This window comes from Conger conger, chromosome 3, assembly GCF_963514075.1.
Source record: "Conger conger chromosome 3, fConCon1.1, whole genome shotgun sequence".
Taxonomy (NCBI): Eukaryota; Metazoa; Chordata; class Actinopteri; order Anguilliformes; family Congridae; genus Conger; species Conger conger.
In genome coordinates this window covers 4,781,098-4,800,527 of record NC_083762.1, presented here as the reverse complement: position 1 = coordinate 4,800,527, position 19,430 = coordinate 4,781,098, and the positions used below count along the sequence as shown (strand labels likewise).

General features: G+C 47.1%; 1 pseudogene; it reads right to left on the bottom strand.

Annotated features, from left to right (window-relative positions):
- Positions 1-19,430, bottom strand: part of LOC133123109 (uncharacterized) — a 68,819-nt pseudogene that overhangs the window by 5,280 nt on the left and 44,109 nt on the right.

The following is a 19,430-nucleotide window of genomic DNA, read 5'->3' as shown; positions in this document are numbered from 1 at the left end:
TGGCAGTCGTAGGGTTGCCGGTTCGATCCCCGCCCGGGCTGTGTCATAGTGTCCCTCAGCAAGACACCCAACCCCCAAATGCTCCTGACGAGATGGCAGCCAACCACCGTTGGTGTGTGAGTGTGTGTATGAATGGGTGAATGAGAAACATCAATTGTGCAGTGCTTTGGATAAAGGCGCTATATAAATGCCAACCATTTATCATTTCCAACTCCTTTCCGTTGCAATATCAGCCCAGAAAAATCTGCTCCCTTTGATACAAAGTGTGACAGACGAGTCACTAAAAATGAAACCAAAAATGAAAGTTTACAAATGAAGCGCATTCAGCCAAACAAGACGCAAAACTTGCGAAGCTAATTCGACTCAAGAAGTGCCAAATCTGTACAGTACCTGTGTCCAGTTGCTTCCCATGCTGGGGCTTGTCGTGTTCGTCCCGGTGTGTGTTTGTATGTGTGTCTGTGTGCGTAAACGTCCGTGTTCTTAGCCCACGAGGTCTGCTTCGTATGTCACTGCTGCTGCAAGGTGGCAGGAAGGAAGCAGGGCACTCTGAACCACGCCTCCTGGCCAGGCAAACAGACAATTGTGTTACGATACAGTTCAGAGTTAAGTGGCTGGCTTATCTGAAACATCTGCAATGTATATCCACACTCCATAGTGTGGCTCTATATGATCGCTATCTATTTGTATAGACACGGACGTGCCTGTGGCCTGTATAGCCTACAATGATACACTTAGTATGTATCTTGTGTGCGTGTGTGTATGTATGTGTGTCTACATGCATGTGTATGTGTGTGTACATGCATCTGTGCGTGTGTATGCGTGTGTACATTGTGGTGACCCGCTGGTTGAGAGAGAGAGAGAGAGAGAGAGAGAGAGAGCAAAATTGGTGAACAAAAATTATTTCTTTATTTTTTTTCTACTAGTGCCTTCAGGGCACTTCTCAATTGTTCAGAACAAAAATTCCTTTTTCAAAAAAAGAAAGGGAAAAAGATCAAAGAGAAAAAATAGAAATAAATTAAGCGGCCAAAAATTAGGAACCCCGAAACGGTAAAAACTAAATAGCGGAGCCGGACTTCACACGGCTGTGTTCGCCCGCCTTTGTCCGTTGTGGGGCCGTTAAATCCATGTGGTTCCCCGGCCTCGGAAGTCCTCTTCCCCCACCTAGACGCCCTTCTTTGTCTGTTGCGTCTAGGATTAAAAAAGAGATTAGTTGGCTTCTAGCCGGAAGGATTGGCTCATGTGAATCCCGGGAAGTTACTGTTTCTTCCACGGGGTTTCTTCCGTAATCATGGGGTTCTCCCGGTGTCCTTCCCGAAAGTATTCCACGTCTCATTCGAGTGGAGTGCAGTTGTGGCTCGGTCGAAGCGTTCACCCACACTGGCTCTGCGTATCTCCTCTTCCGTCCTGAGCCCCGCTCTGCACTCAAGTTTGGCCTTTTGTAGGGTGTTGGTCTCTCTCAAACTCGGCACAGATGTGCCTGGTTAATGAGAAGTGGTTAGTGGAGTGCATTCCACATGCGCCCTGGTCGTGCTGGCCTTGGTGCTGATTCTCCCCCTGTCCGGGCTCTCTCCAAGGTGCCGATCCCTTAAATACGAGTTAAGGAAATATTCACCGTCAATTATTTTCCCCAGCTCCTGGCCCCGGTGCACTGGCCGTTCTACTCTAGTGGGGTACCGATCCTCGATTGGGCCACCACAGCACGCATCTGTGTGTATGTGTAATAAAATGAATGCATTTAACAAGAGCGAAAGTTCCTTGTGCAACACAGTAGGATGCACTCATGTCCTCTGGCAGTGTGCGTCTCTCTGGATGTGAGTGTCACTCAGGATCGGGCCGAATGGCCGTCTATGGGCCACAGGCTCCAAGCAGAATACGAAACGGGACATTAATGTGTCCCAAACATTATGGAGCCCTGAAATTGGGGGACTATCTATAAGAATAGTGCTCTGATGTCTGCGTTGGTGAAAAAAACCATGTATAAAAATGCTTATATTGAACTAAAGAGAAGTAATAAAAAGAAGTAATAAAAATAAAAAATAAAATAAAAATGTTATTTATTCATTTTTCATACATCCTTGGTTATTGCTTTCCATTAAGTTTTCATTTGTTATCCCCTGTTATGTCTGCGTCTGAATGTTTACCAGCCGAGTCACTCCCCTGTCTGCGTGTCCCACTATTCAGGTGTTTACGGTAGTTTCAGTTTTCAACATTCCTTCCAAACTCGCAATTCTTACTTCCTGCTTCTCTTGGTAGTTAAATATTGTAAAGCACTATTCTTCATTATAGATATCAATTATTATTGATATTATTAAATTATTATTCAATTCTATTAAATTATTAAAATGTAATTATCAATTATTTATCAATTATTACTAACTATGACTAATCTAGATATTGTACAGTTCTAATCTGATTAATACACTTACTGTCTGTCTAACTAACTAACTAGCAGTCACTTTTATTGGGTAGTTAGAAGTATTCACATAACTAATTCACGGACGCAATCTCTTAGTGTTTCTGCACTGTTCTGTTACTCCGCCTCCCTATGCTATCCCTGATTACTCGCTAAGTTTCAGCGAAGTGTTCGCACCTGTCTCTGACTATCACTAGATCTTCAATCTATGCAAATGTCTACTCCCTAATCCTGAGCCGTATGTTTTACGTGTTGGTTACGTGCATCCAGTTTTCGTCTCCTGTTATGATGTTATTATCCTATTATGTTTCCCCACCTGTTGTCTATTTGTTTAGCCCACCTTTTTCTGAGCCCCACCTAGATTGTCACCTTCCCTCATGTATTTAAACCTCAGTCTCAGTTTCAACCTTTGTCAGAACGTTGATCAGTCATCGTGCCAAATTACTTGTACGCCTATTTCTTGATATTCCTAAAGACACCCCTTTGACTTAGATTTTTGAACTTGCATAACAAGTTGCAAGTTGCTACATAACATTAAAAAGAAGCCGATAACACATTTGGATAACTCAAAAAACGCTTCACCATTTGAAGCTGTAATTGTTACTGAACATCACGCGGTTGAGCACTACGGCCACGGCCCCAGCGGTGACGGCCCCGACTTCAACAGCCCCGATGGCCCCGACGGCCCCGATGACAGCCCAGGCGACAGCCCCGAAGACAGCCCCGATGACCCCGACGACAGCCCCGATGACCCCGACGACAGCCCCGATGACCCCGACGACAGCCCCTATGGCCCCGACGACAGCCCCGACGACCCCAACGACAGCCCCGATGGCCCCGACGACAGCCCCTATGGCCCCGACGACAGCCCCGATGGCCCCGACGACAGCCCCTATGGCCCCGACGACAGCCCCGATGACCCCGACGACAGCCCCGATGACCCCGACGACAGCCCCGATGACCCCGACGACAGCCCCTATGGCCCCGACGACAGCCCCGACGACCCCAACGACAGCCCCGATGGCCCCGACGACAGCCCCTATGGCCCCGACGACAGCCCCGATGGCCCCGACGACAGCCCCGATGACCCCGACGACAGCCCCGATGACCCCGACGACAGCCCCGATGACCCCGACGACAGCCCCGATGACCCCGACGACAGCCCCGATGACCCCGACGACAGCCCCGATGATGACAACCCTGATGTCCCCGACGACAGCCCCAATGGCCCCGACGACAGCCCCGACGCCCCCAATGACAGCCCCGACGACAGCCCCAACAACAGCCCAGAGGACAGGCCCGACGAAGGCCTTGACGATGACAGCCCAGACGGCCCCGACGACAGCCCCAACGGCCCCCGCGGCCCCCATTGCGACGGCGACGCGACTCCAGGGGCCAGCCGCACGTCAAGCACCTCCATCACCTCCACGCGGTCAGGGTCCCACACACAGTCCTCCTCCAGACCTGGTGGAACTGGTGGAAATGCAATAATGTAACAAACACGCAATCAGAACCAAGCAGCAGAACAAACAAACAAATTATACTTTTCTTCTCTAAAATGTACAGTATGCAGCAAATTGTTTTACTCGAACTGAGACTGGAGAGCAACACCTCACTTTCGCTTTCGTTTTCTGACTGTGGGGATTTCCGAACGTGAAACAATGTAAAGTAGACCAGCTTAATTTAAGGCGAGGGAATTAAAGTCCTTTCACTATCCTGTTAAAAACAGTGAAAGCAGTTTCAGGGGGAATGATCGGGAATGCTTTATGTCGGTTTATATGACATTTTCTGGAGAGACAAAAAGGAACATTTTCTCTTCTGCCATTTTCAGTTTCGAGTGGCCATGACTCAGTATAAACCAATGGAGTGTGCCGGGGGGGGGAGACAAATGAACTATGATCAACAAAATAAGTCCATTTTATTTCACTTTCCTCAGAGGTATACTGTGTTGAAAAAAAAAGAAGCCGATAACGCGTTCGGATAACGCAAGAAACGCTTCACCATTTGAAGCTCCAATTGTAGCTGAACGTCACGCGATCGGGTGCTCTCGCCACGGCCCCGGGGAATGGCCACTCAGCGAAGGGTCCGGAGTCCGGCCGCGCGTCCAGCACCTCCATCACCTCCACGCGGTCAGGGTCCCACACGCAGTCCTCCTCCAGACCGCTCCTGACCATCCCGCAGCGTGGCGGGCACCAGGCCGTGTCGTAGCCGTGCTCGTGCCAGGTCTTCTGCAGCGGGTGCCCTTGGTAATCGATCCTCATCACTCTGCCCACGTTGACCCGGAGCTTCAGCACCACGCGCTGGTCCTCGGGGAGCCCCCGGGGGTACGCCCTGGCCTTCTCCACGTCACGGCTGACGTAGACACCCCGTCCCAGCATCCCATCTCTGGACTGGCGGAAACCGTGGGCCTTGATCTGCTCCGCTGCCTGACGAGAGGTCCCGTGGTACATGACGTACGTGTGACCTTCCTCAGGCTCTGAGCTGCTCTGCAGGAAGTTGTGTAACTCCGGCATCCAGACGGACACCTGCGGCAGTAACATCTGCAAGTTATAACATTATCAGTTGTTCATTCATTCATTCATTCAGTATCCTAACCCGCTTATCCTGAACAGGGTCACAGGGGGGCTGGAGCCTATCCCAGCATACATTGGGTGAAAGGCAGGAATACACCCTGGACAGGTCGCCAGTTCATCGCAGGGCACACACACCATTTACTCACACACTCATACCTACGGGCAATTTAGACTTTCCAATCAGCCTAACCTGCATGTCTTTGGACTGTGGGAGGAAACCCACGCAAACGCGGGGAGAAACCCCAAACAAACTCCAAACAGAGAGGCCTCCGCCGACCGGGATTCAAACCCAGGACCTCCTTGCTGTGAGGCGGCAGAGCTACCCACTGCACCATCCATGCTACCCCATTATCAGTAGTTTGCATGAAAAACAATACATCACATTACATTACATTAATGGCATTTGGCAGACACTCTTATCCAGAGTGACGTACAGTTGATTAGACTAAGCAGGAGACAATCCTCCCCTGGAGCAATGCAGGGTTGAGGATCTTGCTCAAGGGCCCAGCGGCTGTGCGGATCACATTGTGGCTATACTAGGGATTGAACCACCGACCTTGTGTGTCCCAGTCATGTACCTTAACCACTACGCTACAGGCCGCCCTAACGATAAACAAAAAAGCAAGGAAGGATTAAAAAATTGTGTTCATGCTCTCCATTATGAAATAGATTATGTGTGCATTGCTTAACGATTAGTATATTAACACCTTGTCTTTAAAGGAGTAACATGGTAGTTGAATGTAACACTTGCCAGTTGTCTTTACGCAACAACAAAGCAAATGTGCATAATAGTTAGTTTTTTTAAATTCAGTAATTTAAAACATATTTTTCTAAGACTAAATTTCCCACTATAAACGTTCAGCCAAACTGCCTGGGCGCGGTAATGAGAACTGTCAATTAGCTCTGACATGCCCCCACTTTCCTGTAGGCTGGAAGCACAAACTGTGGGTTAAGTTATCAGGGAGAGATAAGAGGAGTGGCTAATCCCCGTGTGAAGCACAAAGAGGAGAACATTGTTGAACATAGGATGATCAATTTAAAACGCTTACTTCTCCAACACTAAAGAACAGACATATTTACTACTTTCACCGTGTTTCTTCAATGCCCTCTTGTGCATAACGTATATAAACACCTAGAACGTGTGACCAACCACCATGTTACTCCTTTAATATGACTGTCGCTACACTCATAATGGACACGCCTGCATCAGCTCTTTGTGTTTTCATAGGTGCTGTTAACTCCTTTCAGTTGCAATATCAGCCTGGTAAAACCATCTCCCTTTGTTACAAAGTGTGACAGACAAGTCTCTAAAAATGAAACCAAAAACTAAAGTTTACAAATGAAGCGCATTCAGCCAAACAAAATGCTAAATTTATGGAGCTAATTCGACTCAATAAGTGCCAAATCTGTACAGTACCTGTTCCCAGTTGCTTCCCATGCTGGGGCTTGTCGTGTTCGTCCCGGTGTGTGTGTGTGTGTGTGTGTGTGTGTCTGCCTTTCAGAAACGTCCGTGTTCTTAGCCCACGAGGTCTGCTTCGTATGTCACTGCGGCTGCCAGGCTTGGCAGGAAGGAAGCAGGGCCGTCTGAAGTCCACGCCTCCTGGGTATGTAAACAGACACTTCTGTTATGAAACAGTCCAGAGTTCAGTGGCTGGCTTATCTGAAACATCTGCAATGTATATCCACACTCACTCACTTTATTAGGTACTTCAGAAAAGGAGAAAATAAAGGGAAAAAGAGAAAAATTAGGGTTTGGAATGAGCCCCACTGGACCACACTGCCTTCCCACCATTTTGAATTTCGCCCCTTTCCTTGGCAACAGTCTGATCTGCTGGTCGTTATGGTGATTTGTATAATGGCGGGAAATCACTTCTGCCCTGGGTGGGGGAAAATTTTTAACAAATTTGTTCCTTTCCTTTCTCGCTTTCTCTCCCGTTTGGAGGATGGGCCGTAGCCAGTCACGTGGCTAATTCACGCGTTACGTGTCACACGGAATCCGGAGCTTGCGGGCCTCTGCGTCGGTTACACAGTGATGCTCAGAGCAGAGGCAGTCTCGTCATTAAGCCGTTATTGAGCTGGATGTTCAATTGTGGGATGTGCTAAATCTCATACCTTTCCTTTCCGTCCATTTGACTCGGCAGCTGAAGGTTTCTCTCTCCCGGGGGGCGGGGAGGAGGGGTGTAACGCAGCCTTCCAGAAACACATCTTCAAACAGCACCTCTGCCTTTCCCACGACCGTCTTAATGCACTTATCGATCTCTTTCCCTGCCGAGGCACCATTTCCTGTGGCCCTCGATGTGTTTTTTTGTTTTGTTTCTTTACTCGGATTGTACATTTTCAAAAGGATCTTTTTGCGTTCATACTGCATATTACTTGTTTGCACCAGGAGTCGTCCTGTTCACAAGAATCCAAAAAGTGAGATGCTGCTACTACCACGACTACTACTACTACCACTGCTACTACTACTATTACTACTACTGAAAGTGCGACCGTTAATGCTATTATTACTACGGCGACGACACTATGACTGCCAAAACTGTATTCCTGTTCCATACATCCATTATCTGAACCCGCTTATCCTGAACAGGGGTCGCAGGGGGGCTGGAGCCTATCCCAGCATACATTGGGTGAAAGGCAGGAATACACCCTGGACAGGTCGCCAGTCCATCGCAGGGCACACACACCATTCACTCACATACTCATACCTACGGGCAATTTAGACCCTCTAATCAGCAAAAACAGCATGTCTTTGGACTGTGGGAGGAAACCCACGCAGACACAGGGAGAACATGCAAACTCCACACAGAGAGGCCCTCTCCGACGGGGATTCGAACCCAAGACCTCCTTGCTGTGAGGCGGCAGTGCTACCCACTGCACCATCCGTGCCGCCTGTATTCCTGTTATTACTGCTAATAAAAAATAAAAAATTTGTGGACTTCTCTTATGTACTATTACACGAAGCAGCATTAGTATTAAAATCACAATCCAATTCATTATATAATACTGCATTATTATCATTAGTTGAATCTTGTCTTCTGGGAATTCTGGGAATGTTGTTGGCCAGGCCTGGCTCTGCGGTTTGTGTTTATTCCTGTATTATTACATGTAAATGAACGTGAGGTCATGTAATGTAATAATACAATCACGGTAGAACACCATCTTATGTGCGCAGGCCTGGGGGAAATGTGGGGAAGTGTAATTAGGGTTAATGTTCAGACCGATCTGTATTAGTGAGGAAATTAACGAGGGTTTAGCGTTAGCGCCGGGCTGTGGAGGGATCAACGCCTCGGTCCCGCCACAAGTGAAGCGATGCGTCGGTGACCCGAGGTATCCGCGCGGTGAGCTTCGTACGAAAGCTCCGGATTTCCTGACGGCCGTAGTCCTGCTTGTTGAAGTTCGTTCCTGTACGTGACGGTTTTGCTGATGTTTACGTACCTCCGTAGCCCCAAGCCTTCAGATCACCCTGACGCCATCACACACACGCGTTTTTTTTCCGGCTGACTAAAATTGACAAATTACTTCTGCACATATCAAATCCCAGTCCCTTTTTTCACCATGGTAATGTCATATGCCCCCTCACCTGCAATAATGCCATGCCCTCCAGATGGAATGGAAATGGAATCTGGCTTTAACAAAAGGCATTCCCGTTCGGGAATTACGGTTCCCGGCCTAATGCCGATGACGCGTTCAGGGAATGGGAGACGGATCCGGAAGCTTTGGTTGGAAAATCCCGGAATGTGAGGCGGACTGCGATTGGAGAATCAGCCACTTTCTCCCGCTGTGGAATTAGAAAGGACTCAACATGCAACCAAGCACACAGGTCCTCTAACCGGGACTCCCTAATTTACAGTTACAATTTAGTCCTTTGTTGGATGTTCTTTGCTGGAGTTCCCTATAAACCTTGTGTGCAAAGCCCAGTTGGAACAAAAGAGAGGCAGCTTGTCATGCAGCAGGAACGACGAACCAATCTCAACCCGGAAATACATTGAATAAGTGTCTTTAAGGAACTGACAGGCTAGGCAGACTGGTATTACATTTTATTATTGCCATTTGGCAGACGCTCTTGTCGAGAGTGATATCATAAAAGGTGCACGCCTTGAGAATTGTGAGATAAAAGGAGAGAGGGGCTGTTGTTTTTTATTAAATAGAGACATTCGTGTGTAGTCTGAAAAGCTAAGCTTTGAGCAGTTTGCAGACCACAGACAGTTAATCTGGCTCCTGACACATTGGAGAAGGTCTAGGGGGCAGCCTGTAGCCTAGTGGCTCAGGTACATGACCTGGAAGGCTGGTGGCTCATTTTAAGGGTATGAGGTCCATCTTATCACAACAAACTGTGTCTAAAAAAGTCTAGAAAATTAATCACACCTCGGTGAAACTATCTGGGTCAGTGGTCTCCAACCCTGGTCCTGGAGAGCAACTGGTCTGCTGGTTTTCGTTACTCTGTACTTAATCATTCAGAGCAGTTGATTACACAGTTAACTTATTTAAGGGTAATTTTCTTAATTGATTCTTAATTGACAATGTGTGTTAACATAAAGACAATCACATGATTACAAATAACCTTTTAGTGATAATTCTTATTACTATTAGACCACTTTCTGGATTAAGTGCTTACTATGAGTCTTTCTCTGTCTCTCTCCAGCAGACAGACAGCCTTTCACCTTAATGTTTCGGCTTCTCAGCTAGCACATTCTGGTCTTACAGCAAGGTCAACAAGGGGTATTCAAAAGACAAAATACTGATAAATGTTTGTGGCCAGCTTCATGTATTTTTGCTTTGGTAAAGCCCCCCCTTCTGGAAAAGTGTGTATAAGAGTCTTACTATGTCTGATTAAAATCAGAAAGCCGGTAAGCTTTCTCACTTTCTGTCATTTCTTTGCAAATACAGTCAGGTCCATAAATATTGGGACATCGACACAATTCTCATCTTTTTGGCTCTATACACCACCACAATGGATTTGAAATGAAATGAACAAGATGTGCTTTAACTGCAGACTTTCAGCTTTAATTTGAGGGCATTTACATCCAAATCAGGTGAATGGTGTAGGAATTACAACAGTTTGTATGTGTGCCTCCCACTTTTTAAGGGACCAAAAGCAATGGGACAAACTAACAATCATAAATCAAACTTTCACTTTTTAATACTTGGTTGCAAATCCTTTGCAGTCAATTACAGCCTGAAGTCTGGAATGCATAGACATCACCAGACGCTGGGTTTCATCCCTGGTGATGCTCTGCCAGGCCTCTACTGCAACTGTCTTCAGTTCCTGCTTGTTCTTGGGGCATTTTCCCTTCAGTTTTGTCTTCAGCAAGTGAAATGCATGTTCAACTGGATTCAGGTCAGGTGATTGACTTGGCCATTGCATAACATTCCACTTCTTTGCCTTAAAAAACTCTTTGGTTGCTTTCACAGTATGCTTCGGGTCATTGTCCATCTGCACTGTGAAGTGCCGTCCAATGAGTCCTGAAGCATTTGGCTGAATATGAGCAGATAATATTGCCCGAAACACTTCAGAATTCATCCTGCTGCTTTTGTCAGCAGTCACATCATCAATAAATACAAGGGAACCAGTTCCATTGGCAGCCATACATGCCCACGCCATGACACTACCACCACCATGCTTCACTGATGAGGTGGTATGTTTTGGATCATGAGCAGTTCCTTTCCTACCTCCATACTCTTCTCTTCCCATCATTCTGGTACAAGTTGATCTTTGTCTCATCTGTCCATAGGATGTTGTTCCAGAACTGTAAAGGCTTTTTTAGATGTTGTTTGGCAAACTCTAATCTGGTCTTCCTGTTTTCGAGGCTCACCAATGGTTTACATCTTGTGGTGAACCCTCTGTATTCACTCTGGTGAAGTCTTCTCTTGATTGTTGACTTTGACACACATACACCTACCTCCTGGAGAGTGTTCTTGATCTGGCCAACTGTTGTGAAGGGGTTTTTCGTCACCAGGGAAAGAATTCTTGTCATCCACCACAGTTGTTTTCCGTGGTCTTCCGGGTCTTTTGGTGTTGCTGAGCTCACCGGTGGGTTCTTTCTTTTTAAGAATGTTCCAAACAGTTGATTTGGCCACACCTAATGTTTTTGCTATCTCTCTGATGGGTTTGTTTTAATTTTTCAGCCTAATGATGGCTTGCTTTGCTGATAGTGACAGCTCTTTGGATCTCATATTGAGACACAGTAACAGATTCCAAATGCAAATAGCACACTTGAAATGAACTCTAGACCTTTTATCTGCTCCTTGTAAATGAGATAATGAGGGAATCACACCTGGCCATGGAACAGCTAAGCAGCCAATTGTCCCATTACTTTTGGTCCCTTAAAAAGTTGGAGGCACATATAGAAACTGTTGTAATTCCTACACCGTTCACCTGATTTGGATGTCAAATTAAAGCTGAATGTCTGCAGTTAAAGCTTGTTCCTTTAATTTCAAATCCATTCTGGTGGTGTATACAACCAAAAAGAGGAGAATTGTGTTGATGTCCCAATATTTATGAACCTGACTGTAAATACGAAAGTTAATGAGAAGAATAGCTATTGTTGTGCTTTTACTGGATCCGTTTCATCAGACGATGCTCATCTGTGATATCTTCTTTGTGCATGTTAAAAAGGGAATTTTTCCCCGGACACCGTGCAGCTGTAAAAAGACTTTATTCTGTTCTCACACCACATACTGTACATAATATTAATATTTAATCTTATTACAATCAAGCAGTTGCTTGTGTGCATGCTTGATGATCAATATAATGTCTAATGTATTGTAAACCTTGATCTTCATTGGTAGACTTTAGACGTTACATTACATTAATAACATTGGGCAGATGCTCTTATCCAGAGTGATGCTGATAAGACTAAGCAGGAGACAATCCTCCCCTGGAGCAATGCAGGGTGAAGGGCCTTGAACCTGAACCCTGTCAGGGTAATTTGTCCTTTGAATTTAACCCATCATAACCCATTTAGCACATCACAAACACATGATTTGAGTGAGATTGTTCAGCAGGTTTTTCAGGTGTACAGAGAAATGTGTGCATGTTTGGCCCTGTCTTCGGCTAAATGGTAAAAGGTAAATGGTAAATTCGGCTACGAGCACATTCTCTGAAACAGAAGCTAGCTTGAATGGCAGACTGAAGACCCTGGAAGTCCTGTTAGTTTAGACTCAATTTTAAAAAGTAAGTGAAAGTTTGATTTGCCTGCCAGGAACACAGTGCAGCGGAGAGAAAAAGAAAATCGTTTTGAAAAAAAAAAATCAAGGGCCGCATGTGAGTAGAGTGTTCTGAACTGAACGGCAGCGATGGATGTCACAGGTCGAGTGTAAACATTCGGTCAGGAGGACATTTGGTCAGGGGAGCGACCACAGTCGTTCTTTCAGGACAAGGGAACATTTCACGAACGCTCTGCGATTTTCACACTCTGTCGCTGGACTATGAACTGGCCTTGACGGTCAGTACTGGTAATTGATAGCAGTGTAGTTCTAGGCTTAAACATTTTTAATAAAAAAAAATTATAATAAAAAAATAAAAAATAAAATATATATACACACGCCTCACAGCAAGGAGGTCCTGGGTTTGAATCCCCGTCGGCCGGGGCCTCTCTGTGCGGAGTTTGCATGTTCTCCCCGTGTCTGCGTGGGTTTCCTCCGGGTACTCCGGTTTCCTCCCACAGTCCAAAGACATGCAGGTTAGGCTGATTGGAGAGTCTAAATTGCCCGTAGGTATGAGTGTGTGAGTGAATGGTGTGTGTGCCCTGCGATGGACTGGCGACCTGTCCAGAGTGTATTCTTGCCTTTCGCCCAATGTATGCTGGGATAGGCTCCAGCCCCCCTGCAACCCTGTTCAGGATAAGCGGGTTCAGATAATGGATGGATGGATGGATGGATATATATATATATATGGACTGCAGGTAGGGGGATCTCTCTCCAAGGTGCTGATCTTCCCATCACCTCTCTAGGAAGATATACTCCTTCCCAGACCTCTCCTAATGCGTGACGTCCGCGCGGTTGCTCTGCGCGGGTCCCTCCAGGGTTCTCCACCCACGTGGCACAACATGCAGGAGCAGGGGTGCCACATACTCCCCCCCTCAGCTCCACGCCCCAGGCGGGAGCGTCTGCCCCTAGGCCATCCTCTCTCCTGGATAGCGCATCAGCATTCTGGTGCAGCTTCCCAGCGCGATGTTCCACCTTGAACCGGTAAGGCTGCAACTCTAAAAACCAGCGGGTCACTCGGGCGTTGCTGTCCCGGTTAAGGTACATCCATTTTAGGGGAGCATGATCGGTCACCAACAAGAACTCACGGTCGAGTAGGTAATATCTTAATTTACCTACCGCCCATCTGATGGCGAGGCATTCCTTCTCGACCGTGGCGTAATTCCTTTCATGGCTGAGGAGTTTTCTGCTGATGTATGTCACTGGATGCTCCACCCCATCCTGGATCTGTGACAGGACTGCTCCCAGGCCCACTTCCGATGCGTCGGTCTGCAGCACGAAGGGTTTCTGAAAGTCGGGAGAGATTAGTACAGGTTCCTCACCCAGGGCGGCCCGTAAGTCCTGGAAGGCTGCAGTGACGAGGGGGTTCCACTGGACCCGGTTGGGCTGCTCCTTTTTGGTGAGGTCATGTAGCGGGGCTGCTCGGGCTGCAAACTCTGGAATGAACTGCCGATAGTAACCCACCAGGCCCAGGAACATTCTCACCCGTTTCTTTGTGGCCGGTTGGGGCCAGGTGCCAATGCTATCGACCTTGTTCGACTGGGGCTTCACCCGCCCCCTCCCGACAGTGTGGCCAAGATAGGCTGCTTCCTCCAATCCAAGCCGGCACTTCGTAGGGTTAGCCGTCAGCCCGGCCTCCCTCAGGGACATCAGCACAGCTTCGACTTTGTCGACATGGCTGTCCCAGTCGGTGCTGTGGATGACGATGTCATCCAGGTAGGCTGCTGCATACTTCTGGTGGGGCTGCAACACCTGGTCCATCAACCTCTGGAACGTGGCTGGGGCTCCATGCACGCCAAAGGGGAGTACTGTGTACTGGTAGAGGCCTGTGGGGGTCGCAAAGGCAGTCTTCTCCCTGGCACGGGGTGTTAGGGGAACTTGCCAATACCCTCGCGTCAGGTCTAGGGTGCTGATGAATCGGGCCGGTCCCAGCCGCTCAATGAGCTCGTCCACTCTCGGCATGGGGTACGCATCACACAGGGAGACATCGTTCAGCCGGCGGACTGGGGTATGCTCCAGGGCCTCCTCCCTCCTTCCCTCTCCAGCCACGTCCGGGCTGGGTGGGGGAAACACAAAGATATAGGGTAAGTAGGACGGGTTTTTGTTTGGCTCACGTGTCCGGCGTCCGTTCCGGGTCTTTGGGGTTGCCGTTCGTAAAGGTGGGGTCTCCTTCAGGGTCAGTACAGCAGGGCATAGAAGGTCCTTCCTCTCTCTGCCTTTCTCCCTCTCACACGCTCAGGAAGGGTGCCGACTGAACCTGTTTGCAGCCTCGACCGAGCCTTAAATACCATTCCCTGCTCGTTAGGAAACAGGCTGCAGCTGAGTCAGTACCTTTCCATTCTGCTCACTCATGTGCGCTGTCCGGGGTCCTGGACTGCAGGTAGGGGGATCTCTCTCCAAGGTGCTGATCTTCCCATCACCTCTCTAGGAAGATATACTCCTTCCCAGACCTCTCCTAATGCGTGACGTCCGCGCGGTTGCTCTGCGCAGGTCCCTCCAGGGTTCTCCACCCACGTGGCACAACATGCAGGAGCAGGGGTGCCACAATATATAGTGGTGTGAAAAAGTGTTTGCCCCCTTCTTGATTTCTTATTTTTTTGCATGTTTGTCACACTTAAATGTTTCAGATCATCAAACAAATTTAAATATTAGTCAAAGACAACACAAGTAAACACAAAATACAGTTTTTAAATTAAGGTTTTTATTATTAAGGGAGAAAAAAAATCCAAACCTACATGGCTCTGTGTGAAAAAGTGATTGCCCCCCCTGTTAAAACATAACTTAACTGTGGTTTATCAAACCTGAGTTCAATTTCTCTAGCCACACCCAGGCCTGATTACTGCCACACCTGTTCTCAATCAAGAAATCACTTAAATAGGACCTGCCTGACAAAGTGAAGTAGACCAAATGATCCTCAAAAGCTAGACATCATGCCGAGATCTAAAGAAATTCAGGAACAAATGAGAAAGCAAGTAATTGAGATCTATCAGTCTGGAAAAGGTTATAAAGCCATTTCTAAAGCTTTGGGACAAATGGTGAAAACATGGAACAGTGGTGAACCTTCCCAGGAGTGGCCGGCCGACCAAAATTACCCCAAGAGCGCAGCGACGACTCATCCAAGAGGTCACAAAAGACCCCACAACAACATCCAAAGAACTGCAGGCCTCACTTGCCTCAGTTAAGGTCAGTGTTCATGACTCCACCATAAGAAAGAGACTGGGCAAAAATGGCCTGCATGGCAGAGTTCAAAGACAAAAACCACTGCTGAGCAAAAAGAACATTAAGGCTCGTCTCAATTTTGCCAGAAAACATCTTGATGATCCCCAAGACTTTTGGGAAAATACTCTGTGGTCTGGCAGGACAAAAGTTGAACTTTTGGAAGGTGTGTGTCCCATTACATCTGGCGTAAAAGTAACACCACATTTCAGAAAAAGAACATCACACCAACAGTAAAATATGGTGGTAGTGTGATGGTTTGGGGCTGTTTTGCTGCTTCAGGACCTGGCAGCATGAACCAGACCAGACGCCTGACCCAATGTCGATCCCGAAAACCACTATCGTTTTGCCATGACAAAAACAGACAGGTTTAAAACACAAGACTAATGAGGAGACAATGAGGATCAGATGAGTGGAATGAAACATGAGGAAACACATTTACATTTACATTATTGGCATTTGGCAGACGCTCTTATCCAGAGCAATGTACAACAAAGTGCATAAGTTCGCTGAAAGACCCTAGAGGGAAGTACAATTTCAACTGCTACCTGTACAACAAAGATAAGGACGAGGGCCTTTTTTTTATTTTTTTATTTTTTTTGAGAACAAATAAACAAACAAACAGAGCAAAAGTGACCAAAGTTAACTATCCAAACACTGCTTACCTAGCCAACTAAAAATACAGATACACAAAGCAAGTCACAGAGACAACAATTAAGGTTCACAGGGAGGTAGGGAGGGATGGGGAGTGGTGCTGCTTGAAGAGGTGTGTCTTCAGCTTGTGCTTGAAGGTGGGGAGAGATTCTACAGTTCTGACCTCAACGGGGAGTTCGTTCCACCACCGTGGAGCCAGAACAGACAGTAGTCATGAGCGTGATGTGGAGGTTCAGAGAGGGGGAGGTGCCAAGCGGCCTGTGGAGGCTGAACGAAGAGGTCTGGCAGGGGTGTAGGGTCTGATGATTTTTTGTAGATAAGCTGGGGAAGACCCTTTAACTGCTTGGAAGGCTAGCACCAATGTTTTGAATTTGATGCGAGCCATGACAGGCAGCCAGTGGAGGGAAGTAAGCAGGGGGGTGACGTGTGAGTATTTGGGAAGGTTGAAGACCAGACGAGCTGCTGCATTCTGGATGAGTTGGAGGGGTCTGATGGCAGACGCTGGGAGGCCAGCCAAGAGGGAATTGCAGTAGTCCAGGCAGGACAGAACCATCGCTTGGACCAGGAGCTGGGTCGAGTAGAGGGTGAGAAAGGGGCGGATTCTCCGTATGTTGTATAGGAAGAACCTGCATGACCGGGTCACCGCCACAATGTTCTCGGAGAGGGACAGTCTGCTGTCTATCACCACGCCGAGGTTCCTTGCACTGGGTGACGGCGTGAGTGTGGTATCCCCCAGGGAAATGGAGAGATCCAGATGGGGAGAGGTTTTAGCAGATCACAAACACAAATCATGTGGGGGGGGTACAGGAACAGGGCAAACTCCAAACATGAAATGGAACACATAGAACTGGGAAATCGGGAAATAACTAGGTCATGGAGGCACGGGACATGACAGAAAACAACACTATCCCCTATATGATTCATAGGTCCATATGGACACTCAGGAGTGTGAGCCCGTCTCTGTGCGAGATATCAGCTTCCTCCCTGAGGGATCATCCACCCCAGTCTGAAACACGGGCCGATAGACCCCACCAGTCACCCGGTAGGAGGACCATGCAGGTTATACACGAGACAGAATTATTTTTAACATATACAGTGGGGTCCAAAAGTCTGAGACCACATTGAAAATAGCCTACAACGATACACTTAGTATGTATCTTGTGACGGCACTGGTGTACATTACATTACATTATTGGCATTTGGCAGACGCTCTTATCCAGAGCGACGTACAGTTGCAGGAGACAACCCTCCCCTGGAGCAATGCAGGGTTGAGGGCCTTGCTCAAGGGCCCAATGGCTGTGCGGATATTATTTTGGCTACACTGGGATTAGAACCACCGACCTTGCGTGTCCCAGTGTCGAGGACCCGGCCCTAGGCCCCCCTGATGAGAGATTGATGGGGGATGGGTTAGGAAGGAATGCATTGTTAACCCCTCGCACACGCCATTGAGGTGGTAGCAAGAACGCCCGTAAGAGGAACAATATGCGGTTCAGAGATAATGAGCAGCCCTACTTGTCAGCGGAGGAGTCTGAAGTCGGGGGACTTAGATTTAGAGTACTAAGGAGCAAGGTTAAAGTTCTGACTGAGGCCATGCATAGAATGAGTTCCAGAATGACCTTGGAGGAGATTCAACATGCTGAGCGAGCAGTCGGGGAATACCCCAACCCTACAGGGGAGGAGCACAATGCCTGGCTAAAGCAAAAAGATAAGGAAAACGGAAGGGATGACAATACCGAAAGAAGATTAAGAGGCTTTAAGGGACTTCCTGATTATAATCTGATAATTTATTGGATAGATTCAAAGGACTGACTGTAGAAGAGTTGGGGGATGATTTACATGTCCTTTGTAGATCCCTTAAGGCGCCGCGGAGAGGGGCACCTGAAGAGTGTGTTGAGATGGTGGAGGGCACTAACTTCTGGCTTGCATGAAGTCAAAGTTTGGAGAGAGTCCAAGGAGAGATTATGACAGGGAGAAAAATAACAGTGATGAATAGGCTCATTAAAAAAAGTTGCATAAGAGATAAATGTCTTTCCACTCCGTATACTGGGGACATTTATACAAGTTAAGGATATATAAGGAGTGAGCTTTAAGACGTTAAAAAGCAGAGAAAAAAGAAGAAGAAAGAAGAGAGAAGAAAAAATCTTAGAATTTTGCTTCAGAAGATATCTATGGGCTGTTGAAGAGAGAGCAGTGCAAGACAGCTGTAGTCAAGCTGGAGTGGCGCGCTCCCTCTGCGCGCCACTCCAGGATCTGGATATGGAGAACAGAGTGATGTACGCGGTGCGGACTTAGCCCAAGAGTTGTGGCAACAGGACTGATGTCGAAAGAGCAATGCAGAACAACTATAATCAAGCTTGAGTGGTAATTATAATCTATATTACTTGTAGAAGTAGGAAAGGTAATACATAGAAGTAATACATTATAAGTTTCCTTTCATTTTTATGTCTTTTATTTTTCTTTAAGGCTACTATATAAGGTAGAAAAATGTAGAGAAGTTTTTAGAGTTTAGATAAACATAATATTCTAGGAATAGTTTCTTTTAAACGTCCAGAAGGGGGAGCTATAGGATAAGGCTAAGGCCAAAGAGGATGGGTATTTGAGGGGTCTACCTTGAATTTTAACATCTTGGTGGAAAGGTAAATTAGAAAGAGCTAAAGGGGTATATGGAACTTGCATGTGATTAGCAAACTGAAAGATGACGTATAACCTGTCAGCTGTATAACTCTATTCTTTTGATTGATTATAATAAAGTATATCTTACTATAATCATATGTGATAAAGGTTCTTTTAAAGGAATACAGTGAATACAGGAAATCGTATACCAGATTTGCATCACACCCTTCACTTCGAGACTGGGCTGGAAGTTCAGTAGAACTTACCAGGGCTCCAGGACATTCGGAGTACTTAAAGAAAAAGAGAGTTCGTCCCCGAGACACCTCCTGGTGAGGTACTGCTTGTGGGAACGTGAGGTCTGAGCTCGGCAAGGGGTCCGTGGCTCACGACACCAATCATTAACCACTTTAACCACTACGCTACAGGCCGCCCTTGTATAGGCGAGTGACTACGGGGTGCAGGTATCCTAGATTATCTTTGTCTGTTAGGACTCTAAACTGCTAAGTGTGCAGTGGTGCGAGTCAAGAGGATGCAGGTTCAAATGAATACAATTTATTAAACAATGTGCATTGCAGAAATAGAATGACAATGTGTTACAAGAATTACAAGTTGTAATATGAATGGCTATACGCAAATGGTGCGCAGGAGAGTCTTAGCGAGTCTCCTCGAACCATTCCACGTTTCCCTCTATAAACCCGGGGTTCACAGGAAACCAACAAATCATCAAATAAAGAGTCACAAGATGGCGGTAACAA